The sequence below is a fragment of the Chrysochloris asiatica genome, unplaced genomic scaffold (genome assembly GCF_000296735.1).
Source record: "Chrysochloris asiatica unplaced genomic scaffold, ChrAsi1.0 scaffold00073, whole genome shotgun sequence".
Classification (NCBI taxonomy): Eukaryota; Metazoa; Chordata; class Mammalia; order Afrosoricida; family Chrysochloridae; genus Chrysochloris; species Chrysochloris asiatica.
The window spans coordinates 12,226,586-12,241,641 of record NW_006408591.1 but is presented as its reverse complement, the minus strand read 5'-3'; positions in this window follow the sequence as shown (position 1 = coordinate 12,241,641).

Below are 15,056 nucleotides of genomic sequence, written 5' to 3'. Positions count from 1 at the left end.
CTTATGCCACGTTTTCTTCATATAACCCAGCTTCTCGGATTATTTGCTCAGCATACAGGTTGAATAAGTATGGTGAAAGAATACAATCCTGTGACACATCTTTCTTAATTTTAAACCATTCAGTGTTCCCATGTTTTGTTCAAACAACTGCCTCTTCGTCCATATACAGATTCCTCATGTGACCATGTAAAGGGTGTCTGAGGAATGACTGGTGAGCTTGAATTGCAGACTTTCAAACTGACCTTGCAGTCTTGTGTGTTAACCCATAGCATCCCATCAAGTTCGTCCCCACTCATAGCAGCCTCAATTGTGCAGAGTAGTGTTTTCACCACTCATCTGTCAGATTGTCATGCTGTGGTGGCTTGTGAGTTGCTGTGATTCTGCAAGCTATGCCACAGATATTTTAAATACCATTAGGGTCACCCACAGCAGACAGATTTCAATTGAACTTCCAACACATTATTCTGCAGTGTCACACCAGGACTACATTTTGGTCATAGAATATTTTAAGTAGAGGGTTGAATTTTTTCTTCAGTTCTTTCAGCTTGAGAAATGCTGAACATGTTCTTTGTTTATCTAATTACAGGTCTTTACTAATGTCATTATAATACTTAACTTTATTTTCTAGTGCTGCCACTTGAAAATTTCTTTTCAGCTCTTTTACTTACTCGGTTTTTTGTTTTGTTTTGTTTTGTTTTCTTTTGTTTTAGCATCTCTCCACTAAGGATCAAGTTTCAGAGTCTCTTCTGACATCCATTTTGGCTTTTTCATTCTTTCCTGTCTTTTTAATGATTTGTTGCTTTTTTCATGTATAATTTTCTTGATGCCATCTCACAATTCTTCTGATCTTTGGTCAGTAGTGACTAATACATCAAATCTGTTCTTAAGATGATCATTCATGTGGAATATGATCAAGGTCATATTTTCGCTCTCAGGACTTGTTTTAATTTTCTTCAGCTTCAGGATGAACTTGCATATGAACAATTGATGGTCTATATGCTCCTGGCTTTGTTTCAACTGATGATATTAAGCTTTTCTACCATCTCTTTCCTGTTGTAAAACTTTGATTTTGGTTATGTCCATGTGTACAATAACTTTATGTTGTATGAAACAGGTATTCACAATGAATAAGTTATTGGTCTTGCAAAATTGAATCATGTGATCTCTAGCGTCATTTCTGTCAAGAAGTCCATATTTTCCAACTACTGATCTTTGTTCAAACCTTCACATTCCAATCTCCAGTAATTATCAGTACATGTTGATTACATGCTTGATCAATTTAAGACTGAAGAAGTTGGTAGAATTCTTCAATTTCACCATAACTGGCTTTAGTGGTGGGTGTCTAAATTTGAATAGTTTAGGTGTTAACTGATTTTCCTTGTAGGCGTATGGATATTATCATATCACAGATAGCACTGTACTTCAAAATAGATCTTGAAATGTTATTTTTGGCAACAAATGTGACACTAGTCCTCCTGGTTTTCTCATTCATGGCATAGTAAACCATGTGACTGTCAGATTCTAAATAACTTTACTAATACCATTCCATTGCAGCTCACTAATGCAAAGATAATAGACTTTTATGCCTCCCATTTTACTTTTGATAACTTCCAATTTTCCTAGATCCAAACATCATATATCCCATGTTCCAAATATGGATGGATGTTTACAGCTGTTTCTCTTCATTGTGAGTTGTACTTCACAGATGAAGTTCCTGAAAGCTTTACTGTATTCACATCATCACGGTCAACTTTATGTTGAGGAGGCAGCTCTTCCCCATCTCAACTTCCAGCATTATATGTGACAATGTTTCACTGCTATTTATAGGGTTTTCAGTGGATTGAACATTCAGAAGTTGTCTGCTTCTCCTCCTTCCTAGTCTGTCTTGACCTGGAAGCTCAGCTGAAATCTGCTCACCATGGGTGTCACTGCTAGTATTTTAACCACCAGTTGCACAGTTTTTAGCATCACAGTAACATGCACGTCACCACCATACCACAGACTGACAGATGAGTGGTGGTACAGCAAGGGAGACATGCATATATGCCTGCAAAGTCTAACTATTTACCATCTATTCATTTGCAGAACAACTTCTAGATGTTGAGTGGAAAGGAATAGAATCCTTACATGAAAATTTTTTAGAAAAATCCTTGAAAAAAATAACTTCTTCCCACGTCACGTTAAGAATGGAGAGAAGTATGAACAGTGAACAACTACTATAATAATCCTTTCTGACAGGTTTTCTTGGGGGTAATAACATTTTCATTATTTACTCAAGGGATACTTTTGTTCTTAGATATGATTTAGATGACAAATATAGAAGGTAATTTCAATTTCTCTGTTTGTAGTTAGTTCTTAAAATTTAACAGCCATTTTTAAAAAAATAATAAACAGCATTTCCTTGTTAAGATATTGATGGTCAACAAGTAGTAGAAATCAACAGAAGACCTCCAAAATTGAATGACTGCCTCCTCATTCAGAGGCCATGGGTTCCCTATATTTTAATGTGAGCTCAAACTCTGAAGTACTCTGTTCATGCTCAACAAAGGTGCACTTCTGATAACGTGTTATGAGTTTGTAGATATCCATCTACTCAAATCAGAGATTAGATCTTGGGCTCATTCATTTGTGTTATACTGGAAAAACAGGCAAGGAGTACTTTTACTCAATACAACTTACCTGTATTGATTTTAAAAGACTCAGATGTAAAAGTTTAGTTCTTTGAAATTTTACATTATTTATGCCGTACATCAACTCAACCTGGCTGTAAAATATTCATTGTTTATGTTTGTGAGATAAGAAAGTTTCAGACAGTGGCTAATAACTGCTTATCTGCCATGGCTCACACACCAGAGCTGATACACACTCTGATGGATAGGAAAGAGACTACAGTTTGCTTTAAGAAAATGAGATTGAAAAAAGAAATAAAGAAGGAAGACTTTGGGTCATGAAAACACTGAGTATGTCCTGAGCAGTTTAAACTGGGACTAGGGGACTGAAAGATGGGCTTAGCTTGAAAGGTACAGCCAAGTGAAGACTTTTAAATCCAAGGTCATGGCAAAACATCTGCGAAGGCACATGAAGGGGATATAGAAAGTACATACAGAACCTTAACAGAATCTTCACCAAGGATGGGCTCATTGAGGACATTGAAGGAAGACGATAGCAGGAAAGCTATGAAATCTGCCGGATTATCTACAACATTCCATAGGCTCACAAAATCAACTTGTTGATGTGGAAGAACCAGGCAGACCTGTGGCATGGCTGTTGAGGCACTTTGTGTCTCTCTTTTCTTTCTAGAAACTTTTTTTTTCTTCTTTTCTTTCTCTACAATAAACTCAATCACATATCTGCAAGAAGGGCTATAATAAGAGGTAATCCCACTTTAAATAAAAGGCCCTCTCTTTTATTAAGTGAAAAAGAAACTGAGTCAAAAAGTCATCTAGGAGTGCTGAGAAAATATTGTAACACAGTAGAATATAGCTACTATTTCTTACCCTATTTTTACGAACCCCAAAGTAAAATTTAATTACTGGAAAAGCACCTGTTACTCGTTACTAAACTTACTAAAGCACCTTCCCACCCACCCTTTTATACCTTCCCCTCTACCCCCACCGCCACCCCCACCCCACAACTTTTAAGTTGAAGAGGAGAGGAAGCATATTTGTATTTGGAATAAATTCTGTTTCTGAAACACTCCCCTCACCCCCCCAAAATAAATAAAGAATGGCAATGGCATGGCAGTCAATCCATTTGATCACTTCTATAGACTGAATGTCAATGGGAGGAAGAATTATAGACCGTGCTTCAAATTCTCAAAGGATTAGCATTGGACTAAGTAGTTCATTAAATGCTTTCTTACCATTGGCTGTTGGTAAGTGCCATGAGTAGGATCAGACTCCTAGTGAGACAGTATAGGGTTTCTGAGGAGCAGCTCACAAGACCAACTTGTTGATCTACAGACCTTGAGGTTCAAACCAACTGGTTTTGTGCATTATTCTGCAGCACCACACCAGGACTCCTTCTTACAATTATAGCTCAGTTATTTGACTTCTCGCTTAGCAATCCCAGGTGTCCTTCATTCTCAAGTCAGCATTTTCCCTCCCAAGTCTTGATTTTATTACTTCCCAAGGTTTAAGGGGACATTTTTAAGGGGAAGCAAACCTTCCAGATAAGGTATTTTATACTTTAAATATCCTTTTAAGAACAGCATGATGCAATATGTCAGATTAATTCTCTCTCCATAACTCAGGCAGTCAAACTGGGGGAGGTTTTTCTACTCTAACCAGGAGAACTTTCTGTTAGAGTAAACCTTTCTGTCTGTAACTCAGCATCTGCCTGAGTAAAAGAAAGAAAAAAGTGATCCCTGCATCAGCAAGAAAAAATCATTTCCTATTATTTTCAAACTACAGTGATGGTCTATGAGATGCTGTTGTTAGGTGCCGTAGTCAATTCCGATTTATAGCAACCTTCTTCACAGCAGAGTGAAACACTACCTGGTTCTGCAGCATTGCCACAACTGTTGTTAAGATAGAGCTCATAGCTACTGCCATTGTGCCAATCCATTTGATTGGTGTGGGTCTTGCTTTTTTTCACTGATCCTCCACTTTACCTAGATGGATGTCTCTCCAGGGACTAGTCCCTCCTGATGCCCAAAGTACAAGAGACTAAATCTCACCATCCTAGCCTCCAAGAACATTCTGTTTTCACTTTCTCCAACACAGATTTTGTTTTGTTTTGTTTTAGCGGCCCATAGTACTTTTAATATTCATCTCCAACACTATAACTCAAATGCATCAATTTTTCTATAGACTTCCTTAAGTTTCTAACTTGCATATGAACCTACTGAAAAAAATCACGGCTTGCTTTAGGCACACCTTAGTCCTCAAACTGAAACCTTTGCTATTGAACATTTTAAAGAGATCTTGTGCAGTAGATTTGCCCAATGCAATACATTATTTAATTTCTTGACTGCTGCTACCATGAGAGTGAATAGTGGATCACAGCAAAATGAAGTATTTGACAACTTCATTATTTTCTCCATTTAGCATGACGATCTTTCTTGGTCCAGTGGTGAGGATTTTTGTTTTCTTTACATGGAAGGGAAACCCATACAGAAAGTTGTAGTCTTTGAGTTCCTCCATCAGTATTTTAAGTCCTCTTTGCTATCAGCAAGCGAGGTTGTATCTTGTGCATATCACAGATTGTTAATAAGTCTTTCTCCAATTCTGATGAAAATTCTTCTTCATATTATCTACCTTCTTGTATTATTTTCTCAGTGTACAGATTCAGTAAGTATTGTGAAAGAAGATAATCCTGGGACACAACTTTCCTGAGTTTAAACCGTTCAGTGTCCCCTTGTTCAGTTCAAATGACTTCCTCTTGGTCTATGTGCAGGTTCCTCATGAGCAGAGATTAATGTCCAGAATACTCATTCCCTGAAATGCTGTCCACTGCTTGTCATTTTACACACAGTCAACAGCATTTACATAGCAATAAAGCACAGGTAAATATCTCTCTGATATTCCCTTCTTTCAACCAAAACTCATCTGGCATCAGCAATGATATCCCTTGTTGCAAGTTCTCATCTGAATCCATCTTGAACCTCTGGCAGTTCCCTTTCAAGGTAGGATTGCAGCTAGTTTTGAACCATCATTAAATTACTCTTACACAACAAATTAAAGGGTCCTGGTAGCGTAATGGATCATCAGCTGGACTGTTCACCGCACGGTCAGCAGTTTGAATTTACCAGAAGCTCCTTGGGAGAAAGATGAGGTATTTGGCTGTCATAAGATTCATAGTCTCAGAAACCTCATACAGAATTGTTTAGATGTCAGAACTCACTCAGTGGTGCATGACCAGTACCACATCAAATTAACAAGATTTGACCATTTCAAAAGGGTAACACTAATGTTGTTTTTCATTAGTTCATTGTCCTATATATAATTCAAACCCAAAATACTGTAATAAAGATACAAAGAGCTAGTATTTGGGTGTTTCTGTATAAAAATTACTAAATACAAAGTAAATATTTTCATGAGTGTACTCTATCAAGCATCCTTAACAAGATTTAAAGTTTTACTCTATTCAACGTTTAACATGGTATGGTTAAAGGCACAGACAACTTTCAGGTGCCTTTAACAACATTATTAGCCTCAACTGCATTTTTCATGAATAATCATGAGCATGGCAATGGAAGAGGGTCTGGTACACAATTTTATCAAAATGGTAATTCTAAGCTTTCCTTTCTGTAGCTAGACTAGGTTATATAAAGGTAGAATTATTACTATAAATATATTGGAGGGAAACTATTTCAATTACTGGGAGAATATGTAATTCCAAATCTATTTATTTCAATTTATTCAACTGTCTTGATATATTCACGCACAGAACTTTAAAAAAGAATGAATAAATTCACCTTGAAATTGTACCAATTGACTTTGGCTGGGTGAGGCTGTGAGAAGGAATCAGAGTTCCTTTTTGAAATAAGCCTTGACAATGCTGATCAAAACAAAGAGGCTATTCATTTATTAAACTGACAGCTCAACCCTGGCTTCAAGCTTATGGGATGATGGGGCCTGGGGTGTTAGTCATGGCCTGGGGTGCTAGCCTCTACCAGATACATTTTTGCTATTCACACACTCAGAGCCTATATCTGATGGTGTGACATTTCCTAGGGCATTGGCAGCTGTTCAGATGTCAAGCAGCTGGTGTGAGAACTGTCATCCACTCCAGGTTATTATTCTATGAACGACATGCTTAGCTCAGAGATTTTTTTTTTTCTTTTCATAACATCACCTTGGTTTCCCTTTAGTTACTTACAAATTGTTTAGCAAAGATAGTGTCATTGATAACAACTATATTAAAGCAAAATTGGATATTCAATGGTTACATCAAATAACAGTTGTTATTATTAAGGGTTCTGGAATGAGATTCAAGTGATTTGTTGTTAATATTAATTAATGCACCAGATTGTATGAATAAATCTGTTATTTTGTTCTTAAGTGTTATCAAGTCAGTTCTGACCCATAGCCACCCCGTATAGGGTTTCAAAGGAGCAGCTGGTGAGCTTGAACCACTTACCTTGCAGTTCCAACCGACTTTGCAATCCAGTGCATTAATTCAATTTAATTTTGTAAGAGATTGTAATTTTAACTTCCAATTTATTTACTAGGGAAGGCACTATAACACCATTCTGGCTCTTCTTATAATGCTGCATAAACCAGAATAACCCAGGACATGGTAATGGTAGTAGGTTGGGTGCACAAGAATATCAATCTCCATGTGTATCTTACAGTCCAACAGTTGTACCATTATTATTCTAAAAAATAGAGCAAAACATAAGCCACATGGTAACAGGCCATTGAAATTTTCTAACATTTACCATACTACCTTACTTCTTAAATACTTTAAGCAACCATTTAGTAAGTGTTCTAGATGGAATACCAACTACTATGTTAAACAAAAGAATTTCTTCTCCTAGCAATACATTTGCCTGTGAAATCAATAGTAATTTAGTAAAGACAAGTTCTTGAACCACCATAAGGTACCAGTTTCAGACAACTGTTTCCAGAGAAAGGAGAGTGACTCTTATTTCTACTTTTTAAATACTACAGTATGAAGAGAATGGGACTCAGGTGGAGACTTGGTTGGCCAGCAGTGTGGCAAGACCTGGAGACTCTTGAACCCAGAGTCAGTGACATAGCCACAGAGGACTAGAGTGGAGAGTGAAGCATCCAGCTGATAAGAAGAGATGGAATATACACAAGAACACCCACACTTGAAGAGAATACCCACTTGACCTGGCTTCAATGACTGGATGATCAGAGCTCAACTAGAAGAAGAAAGAAGAGGAAAAAAAAAGAGTAATTTGATACAATTTGATGAGCTTGACCTAGACCTATGGATGCAGTAGCTCAAAAGAGGGAACAAATCTTTACAATGAGGATCATTCCCACCCACTTCATACACAGAGTTGACAGGGATGGGACATTGGCTACCCAAAATGGGGGTCTACAAAGGCAAGAAGTGACTGGTTTACAAGCTTTCAAGAGGGAACCTAGATCCAGAGGGCATGGAGGAAGGTAGAATCTCCACTGAGTAGCATCCATTCTGTCTATGTGGGGCTGATGAAAGGAAATGCAGATAGGTCCCATGTGATGCAATAGTGAATAATTGTTATCAGGACTGATTATGAGGGTTGGAAATGTAAAGGTAGACATATTGTAACAAGGAGGGGAGTGATTAACTTTGCAGTCTAGGAGCAAAGGTCCCTGGGACTATGAAGGGAGAAGAGCGGACAGCGGGATCCTACCAAGAGAAGCAGTGATGCCAGAGATTGAGGCAGAGACAATGATGTGGAGAGATGGAGGATCTGGGGATTTTAGACCCAGAGGAGGAGAGGGGCTGTGTGCTGACAACCAGGGGTCGGGGAGAGGGCAGGTTTATAAGATATACCCTTTGGTTAGTTGATGATGCATGGAGGGGATTGTAACCACGGCAATGAAACGATATAGGATAGGATGAATGTAAAACTAATTTTCTCCCATGTAAACTATCACATAATTCCCAATAAAACATTTTAAAAAGAGAGAGAATGGGACTGAGTAGGAGTAAAGATACCTGAAAACCTTTAACTAAACACCAATGCACAATACCAGGCACAAATGATGGTTGTTGTTGTTAAGTGCCATAGAATTGGTTCTGACTCATAGAGACCCTATATGTGATTTCTGAGGAGCAGCTGATAGGTTTGAACCACCAACCTTGTAGTTCAAATAGACCTTGTGAACTAGTGCTTACTCTACAGAGGCTAGGTGTTCCCAAACCCACCCACTGCCATTGAGGCAATTCTAATTCATAGTGACCCTATTAAAAGAGAGTAGAACTACATTTTAGAATGTCAGATACTGTAAGTTTTTACCATAACCAACAGCCATGTCTTTTTCCTGTGAAGCAGTTAGTCAGTTTGAAAGACTGACCTTGTAGTCAGTACTTCAGTGCTTAATCCACTGTGCCACCAAGGCTTCTTAGGTATCGCCAAAGCTATTAAATAATATTTAGGTGTTGCTAAGGACTGTTAAATAGTACTTTAAATGTATCATCAAGGAAGATGTATCACTATAGAAGAACCTCAGCATGTTTAGTTGTTGCTGTAACATTGGATCTGTATAGGTTTCCAAGGAGAAGCTGATGTATTTGAACTACTGACCTTGTGATTAGCAATCCAAGGCTTATCCCACACCAGGACTCCCAGCAAAGATGAGGGATACTCTTAAATGACAGATTGATACAAGAACCACAACAATGAATTAAGCCATACCGATGATTCTGAAAATGGCACCGGACCTGACAACATTTAGTTCTGCTATAAGTAAGGTTGTCATGAGTGGAAGCTGACTCAATAGCAACTATACATATTTATATTTTCTTCAGAAGACATGTTTAATCACGTTTACTCAGGATTGTAAGGACAGGCTATAATGTTAAAAGTCATTTTGGAAAAATGAGAGCAGTTTGACCAGGTAAAAATAATGATGGCAATGTTGGTAATTTGCAATTCTTTATTTTCTTGATGAATATTCACACATACTCTTCTATACCTATGGACTCATCATGGTATAGCTGACTCATTTTGTATCTTTTCTTCTAAGATGTGTTTTCAATTATTTATAACATGGCTACAAATTTGCCTCTGAGAATTATTCTCCACTTTTATCATTAACCAATTTTAATCAAGCCAATGCTGTCTCATGCTGACCTCATGCATATCTGTGTAGAATTATACACCATAGGGATTTCAATAGTTAATTTTTCAGAAGTACATTGTCAGGTCTTTCTTCCAACATGCATCTGAGTGGACTTAAACCACCGAACTTGGTTATCAGACCTGTGCATCAACCCTTCTCTGCCACTCAGAAATTTCACCCCACTGTAAGCCTACATAATTTGACCAGACTTAAACATCTGCCTTGCACAATCTGAAATGTAGTGATTATTTCAGAGACAAGCAAATGATTCCAACTCTGTTCATGACATTAAAGCCTCAAATTCCAATTTGAAGTGATGAGGGGGAATTTTAAAATTTTAAGTCATCCACCTTTCACACTATGAGGAAACTGGTCTGACAACAAAATAAATGACAGAGGAAAAACTTCAATGGAGACAGCTTATCAACATACATTACACTATGAATTTATCCATAACTGAAACAGGCATAATTCATCAATTTTTTTTTTTTTTTTTTTTTTTAGCTATTTTTTACACACATTTGTTTTAATAGGCTAATTTATAATCACTTTTTAATTAGTGCAACATGCTTTTTTTTATTAAGTGCTGATTTTAAAGGTTGTTACACAAATATATTAACAAAGAGATATCATTCAAATGTGAATTTTTAAAACTAAACTTCATTCAATTATTCTGCTACGTTTTAAGGGAAAATGTACTTATAGAAAAAGAAATTATTTAAAATGTAATCTGAAAATAGCACTTGTATTTTGCTGTCAACCTAGGCTGTAGATTATTTAGAAATCCATGGCTTTATCTAATATCTTCTAATTTTCTTTAGATTTTGAAAATTAGTAACTTCATTTTTATATTTGTACATATGTACATTTCAGAGATGAAAAAATAGTCTGAAATTGCCACTGTTTCCTATATCAACAATCTGTGCATAAATACAATGACCATACATATATGTAATATACAAAATAACTTTAATTCAATAAACATTTGGGGATTTCTATGCAAAAACGAAATTATATAAAATTCCTGTGTATTTTATTCATGCATAGACTGATGACATGCATAGATCAAATAGGCCTGAATTATACTTCTTAGTAAAATGCATATATATGTGTGTACAAATATATGCGCATGTATACATATAAGGATATCAGCATTCTTTTAAATGTGCAAAGGGGCTTCTGAAGTTTTGTTGAAAAATGAAATTAAAAGATGATGGAATTTTTCCATGAACTTTATGAAACCACTTCGTATGTATATATGTATATGTATATAACTGACTTGATGGCACTTAACAACAATATGTATATATATCATCTTTCTCAAAGGCTTTTCTAAATATCTTAATTATGTTATGCCTCTTTTTTTCATGATTGCTATAATTTAATTTACTTGAATATGAAAATTACTGCTGAAACATTAAACATTTCTCAGATCATTGGAAGGCTACAGAGAAGTTCTTTCATTAATACAGCTTGCTTTGTCTTAGTGCTTGTTGTTTTAATGCTGCTGAGTCAGTTCACACTGTAAACACTCCACACAGTGTTTACAGGGAGCAGCTGGTGTGTCTCAACCTTTGTTCTGTGGTTACTAGTCCAGTGTTGATTCCATAGAGCCACACTAGGACTCTTATTTTTTGTTGATTTTGTCGTTGTTAAGTGCTGTGGAATCAGTTCCAACTCATAGTGACCCTGTGTAGAGTTTCTGAGGAGCAGCTGACAATCAATCTTGTGGTTCGCAGTCCAGCGGGGAATCTATAGTACCACACCAGGAGCCCAGGATTCTTACTAGGGTGCTTTAATTAAAAAGGTCCAGTCAAAACAGTGACTGCTGAGGGGATCTGTTGGAACAGTTAAGTTCCAGACAGACAGGCCAGTTTAAAAGGTTATGGTTACTGTTTGTATGGACTCATAAAAGGGCAACATTGATAAATTTTTATTAGAGACACAGAATAATCACAGGAGTTTTTAATAGAATAATAACAGGAGTTTTTAATGAAGTTTTAAGAAAAGTGAAAACTGAATTGCTGAGAAAAAAAAAAAAAAAACAGACTTGTTGTGCTGAGGAATTTTTTTTTTAATACAATCTACCTGCACATTCTCTGAGAGTTGCAAGTTCTGTCCTTTGAGATTTGTTAGGGAACTTTACCCCATCCAGCCTACGACTTGGATCTTGCTATACTTCAGCCTCCTTTTTGTACCCCAAACTCAAAAACTTTTAAAAAGACCGTAGTTTGAGTTCCTGGAGGAAGCCACTGCTTTGATTGTACCTTTGTGGCAACACCCTAACAAAATTAAGACAAATGCATTACTGAGAGACTTTGTCTGCTATCATCTATTGGCTGCAGTGACAAATTTTGTTTCCAATTAATTCATGCATGTATGAAATGAAATCCTAATATCAATACTTTTTGACTTATCAAAAGGTCATTATTTGTTTTAAAACATCTTTTTTTAACCATTGACACTTAGGAGTTTCCCTCTTTGTCTTTTTAAAAACATACTGTAAAAGTTTTTGCATGCCCTCTTAGAGATGTTTCTGAGCGTGGAATACAGCAAAAACTCTTAGGTTTTTGCATTTAAGTCACAAAGGTGGTTTTTTTTGTTTTTTTCTTTCTTTCTTTCTTTCTTTTGCATATGCTTTTGTTTGTTTTAAAAGGGAATGTGTACTAGAGAGAGAGAAAGCCCATTAACTTCTTTGACCCCTATTCAACTATTATTCTCAAGATTATGAAGCCATACCTGACAGGCAGAAATCCATTACCGTATTAGAAACAATGGTTTTGAAACTGTATAGAACACACAGCAGGAAGTGCTTCCATTAAGCAATGTGCTTACTTTCTATATGATGTGTTTTCAGGATATAGAAATGTGTTTGTAACTTTCTCATTTTGTCTAAAATCTATTTGAAACCAATTTATATCATTTGACTCAGTTAAAATCAATATTTTTGTTCCAATTCAATCCCGTTTTAATGTGTATGCCATCTTCTTCATTTGTTGCTGTTGTTATGTGCCATCAAATTTGTTCTAACTTAAAAAGGTCCTATAATACCAGAGAACAAAATACCATCATGGCACCATCTTCATATTATTCTAGAAATTATGATTACCATTCACAGAATTATTAGAATTAGTTTTCATATTTATTTTAAAATGTAAGCATATACAAGTACAGTGAGCCTTTTTTCATAATTGTGTATTTTTCTTATAGGCCTATAAATTATAGATGTTAAATGAATATTTTTAAATAAATGAGTCAGACAACAGCATGTCTTTGTCCTCTGCTTCTTTTAAATATTCAGTTCATATCTACGTGAGATTTTCCTATTTTAGAAATCTCCGTCAAGTTGAATGTAAAAGTCTTGCTTCACACTACAATAAAAATAACTCAACCAGTGAAAAACAGTCCTTTTAGGGAAATGTAAAAAGCATTCATTATTGTCAAAGGAGATGACGAGATTCTTTACTAGATAGATATCCAAAGAATTCTTTGTATATTTTCATGGAAATGTACATTTATCAACTGCAAATTCAATGCATATTCCTTAGAGTTCTAGTATTATGCTCTAGGATAAGCACAGAACTGCTAACCACAAGGTCAGTAGTTAAGCCAATTAACCACTCTGAGGGAGAAAGATGAGGCTTTCAGTTATCACAAACATTTACAGCCTCAGAAACTCTATAAAATGTTGCTGTGAACTGGAACCAACTCAAACCCACCAGCATCTCTTTAGAAACCCTATACACAGGGTCATGACAAGTCACAATGGACTCCAAGACACTTAAGAACCACAATATACATAAGTTTTAAGAAAGAAACTATAAAATTATTTTTATTACTTAGTTAACTTATTTTCATTAAGATTATTGAAATATCTGGGTTTCCTGTTTGCACTTTTAAGATTTTTTCTATTTACCTCTTCTTTTTATTATCCTCCCCACCCTTGTTTTTACAGAAGAAATTATCTAATGATTTGGTTTGTGTGTGTGAGTTTTCCAAGATCTGAATAGCTAAATTGTGGTCCTACTTTACTTCCTATACCTCTGGGAGAGAAAAAAATCTCCATCGGATTCTGACTTAGAAGTTTTCATATTGGTAATTTGTATTCCGTTTCCTCAGAAAAATTGCTAATCAGTTGCAGGCTCCCTTTGGATGGCTTAACTGTGTGTCATGTCAGTTATTACAGCTCTGGAATATGTTTCAATTGTCTTCACTCAGATGGTAGCTATCAAATAACAGCGATATTGAAAATGTTTCCTATTAGAGCAAGGAGGTTAGGTTATCCAGTTCTGTTTATTATACCCTATACAAGTGATTTGAGCAACCTCATTAAATTAAATTAATTGTGTCCATTAATTAAATGGGCACCATTTTGAGGTGTAATATGAAGTGGGAAACCTGGTGGCACAGTGATTAAAACACTCAGATATAAAGACATCCATAAGGTTGGCAGCTTAAATCCACCAACCATTTCTCAGGAGAAAGATGTAGCAGTCTGTTTTCATAAAAAATTGCAGCCTTGGGAATGCTTTGCCGTAATTCACTGTCCTACAGGACAGCGATGAGTCAGAATTTACTTGACAGCCTTAGGTTTGTCTTTAGTTTTATATGAAAGGCAGGGCATAGTTTTATTACTTAATTAACAGAATACTAACTGATACAAAAAAAGTTAGCCTTGTCTTAAAAAGTGTCAGCTCCAAGAAGACTCCTTGGAACTTATTTAGATGGAAGCCACCACAGATATGCCAACATATTTCCTATTCCCTTCCTAATACTAAGACATTCATTAGTTTTCCATTTCTTTACCTTAAAATGGAAGAAATTACAATATAATAATTTCTACTATTTATGAAAAAGTGAAGGAAACATATTATGGCTTTCCACAACTCAGCTGTCAGTTTGTTGTACTGTGGTGGCTTGCGCATTGCTGTGATTCTGGAAGCTATGCCATCAGCATTTTAAATATCAGAAAAGTCACAGATGTTGGACAGGTTTCAGCTGACATTCCAAACTAAGACAGACTAGGAAAAATAAAAGGCACACTACTTCTAAATGGTTAGCCACTGAAAACCTTATGAATAGAAATGGAGCACTGTCAGCAACAGAAGAGTGAATATTCAAACATGATGAATAGCACACGAATCTTACAAAATATAGTGCTACAGGATGAGGTCCTCAGATTGGAAGGCACTCAAAAATACCACAGAAAAAAAAGCTGCCTCCTCAAGGTACAGTTAATGGTGATGACACAAATGAAGTAAAGATTTTTGGGATTTCATTTGTTGATGGGGCACAACTCAAAATGAG